At 39.9% G+C, this 3216-nt stretch overlaps 1 protein-coding gene across 12 annotated transcripts in view; it reads left to right on the top strand.

The window, feature by feature from the left end:
• LOC111871019 (zinc finger protein 420) overlaps window positions 1-3216 on the top strand; it is a 19137-nt gene that overhangs the window by 9702 nt on the left and 6219 nt on the right. The window lies entirely within an intron of this gene.

Below are 3216 nucleotides of genomic sequence, written 5' to 3' on the forward strand. Positions count from 1 at the left end.
ATTCGTTTCAGAGAATGCTAACAATTGATTCATTTACATGAACAGAATATTTTTATCTGGGAAACAGTGATACGGAAGCTACGTAAATATCTGCAGCTCCATAATTGAGCTGTGTTCTGCTCCAGTTCCATTAGGGCAGGATCTAATTGTTTAAATTGAATAGTATATATGTATTCAGTATCTTAAAGTAATGTCTCTCATACTAAGGGAAGCATATGTGAGAGGAGGGTTATGAGGAGAATATTCAGACAAAAGAGATGGAAGTTGCAAGAGGCTTGAGAAAACTGCATAATGGGCACCATAATAATTTGTACTGTTCTTGAATGATAAAATCAAGGAACAAATATTACGTTTTTGGACAATATCCATCATCCTGTCTTTATCTAAAAACACCGTCCTGTTTATTTATCAAAACGCAACGTTTTGGAGACTGAATTCTGTCTCCATCTTCAGGTAAAACCTACTCAGTTTGGCCCAAGAGATGGAGCTAGTCCCTATCTCTGGACACCTGTGCCAGCCCCAAGATGGGGTATACAAGCCAAGTACAACACAAACCATCTGCAAGAGCTAAGAACACATTAAATTATTAAAACTCCACACGTATGAGGCCTTGCACCAGAGAAGTATCTCGACTGAAATCGTCACTGGAGAGAAGCAATACTCCTTGCAGTACCAACACAAGAGAAACAAATTTTCCCACTCAACACTTGACAGAGTTGTTTCTTGACTTCTGCTCTGATAACGGGTGTCCAGATTGGAGAGATGTCCAAGTTGGGTTGAGTAATTGGATGGTCCAGCAGAGACAAGTGGGCGGATTCCTTGCATTTCCTGTATGTGGTATTGGGCTCAATCTGCAAGACCTTCACTTCATTCCAACATATTTTGTAGCCTTCCTCATATGCTTGTTGGGCTAATTTTGATTTTTCAAGCAAACCCTATGTTAGGTTATATTTGTGCTCCTTGATGCACACTTATAAATGTCTGCTTGTTTCACCAGTGTAACATCTGCCAATCACATAAGATGCTGTAAACATGCTCTTTCATCTGCTGGGCATCTCTAACCAGTCCAGTTTTCATCAATGTCCCACATTGTATGTTTAGTCTTCAAAATGGTTCTGAGAGTGAAGTTGTTCCTAATGTGTCTGAATTTCTTGGAAGTACCATTAATATATGGGATGATGACTGTGCCCTGGTGAACTGTATCTGAAGAAGGGCGATTTCTTGCTGATGGCTTCATTACACAGTCAACAGATTCATTTGGATATTCAGTGAACATCAGATCATGTCTTATGTTTTTAATTTCCTTGTTAAAATCCTTCAGATTTTGACATATGACCCTCCCTTGGTTAACCAAACTATGAACAACTCCCCCTTTTACGTAATGTGGGTGGTTGGACATGAAGTGCAGATAACGACCATTATGAGTAGGTTACCAGTACTCTTTCATGGTCAGTTTAGGACCCCTCTTCATGATCAAGATGTCCAAGAAAGGAAGGGTATCATTAGCCTCAACTTCCATAGTGAATTTCATGGTAGGACTAACCCCGTTAAAATGGTGAAAAAATTGCTGTAACTTTGCTGGTCCATGTAGCCATACCATGGGTGTGTTGTCGATATATGTGAGTCATTTAGTGGTTTTGTAGTCTGCTGTGTCCAGTGCTGTTTCCTCACAATGCTCCATGAATATGTTACTGACCACCAGAGATAGGAGTTTCCCATTCCCATACCCTCTTTTTGCTTGTAGAATTTATCCTCAGACTGGAAGTACATGGTTGTTAAACAGATATCCAGTAGTTCCATCATTTCTTCAATTTGCAAAGGTGAGTGTTTTGGGAAAGAAAGATCCATACTGAGTCTGTTCTTATGACTTGTAAGACCTCTTCCACTGGTACATTGGTGAATAGACTGACATCAGAACTTACAAGGTAATCTCCATTTTGAAGGTTGATATCCTGTATTGAGTTTATAAAGTGTTCTGAGCCCTTCACGAAAGAGCATGTATTGCCAGTCAGAGGGCCCAGGATTGTATGGAGGAATTCTGCTAGTGCATAACAGGGAGAGTCAGTAGAGGTAACTGTTGGTCTGAGTGGGATGCCAGGCTTGTGTATCTTGGGACATCCATAGATGTGAGGTGGTTTGCTGTGGCAGAGAGCCAGTTTATGTTTCAAGGCAGCAGGAAAGACAGTGTTGTCTTTGGTAAGAGGTTTCCATATCTTTCTCTCAATTTGAGACATAGAATCCTTATGTAGAATTTCACACACCCCTGATTCTAGCAGACTGGATATCTTTTTGTAAGTGGACTTGTTCAGCATCACCATGCAGTTTCCCTTGTCAGTTTGTAGAATTTGTATTTGCTTGTTGTTTTTTTAGGGATTTTAGTGCCATGGATTCCCTCCTCATCATGTTAGATGTGAAAGGTTTTGATTTCTCTAACGCATGGGATCTCCCAACAGAGCTCCATACCCAAGGCAGGGTGAAGTTTGAACCTTGCAGATTCTGCCAAACATGCCATGTCCACATTAAACACTCTGTTTGTTATTGCAAAATTATGCCCTTTCTTAAGCATGGATTCTCCTGGTTCTGTGAGGACATGCTCATATAAATTGATGGCTGAATGGCTTTCGGGGTCTTGGTGGTCTGATGGTAATCTTCCAGAGCTGAGAATTTTCGAATCTGAATCTCCTGCTTAAGAAAATGATGTTTGAAAGAGCTTTCCACTGCAGCCATGATGCAGAGTTGATCTCCGGAAAATAGGATTCCAGATCCTTGATTTGTTTAAGTGCAGCTTTTTTAAAATGGTAGAATTGGATCCTCTCTCTTAGCAGAGCCATGCTGGCTCATAAATTTATCTTGGAATAGCGTTCAATATGAGGCCTTCGGGAACATCATAAGTCTTGCATTTCATGAGAAGAGTGAGGTGGTTGGAAGTCTTAGTCAGATGGATCCTTAGTCGTTCAAATTTTCTAAAATTGAGATATACAGTAGAACTTGGTTATAACGTCATCAAAGGGACCTAAAAATAGTGTCGTTATAAACGAATGTCGTTGTAACCGAAATGGGCACTTCCACAGTAGCCTTATGTTAGTCACGTAAAAATCTACCAAAAACCGAGTTAAAATGTTGCATTTTTTAGTGAAATACGTAGTTAAGTACAGACTAACGTAACATTAACGTGGAATTAATATGGATTCTCCATATCGTTTGTACTGTAGAATT

The sequence above is a fragment of the Cryptotermes secundus genome, unplaced genomic scaffold, assembly GCF_002891405.2.
Source record: "Cryptotermes secundus unplaced genomic scaffold, Csec_1.0 scaffold1606, whole genome shotgun sequence".
Lineage (NCBI taxonomy): Eukaryota > Metazoa > Arthropoda > Insecta > Blattodea > Kalotermitidae > Cryptotermes > Cryptotermes secundus.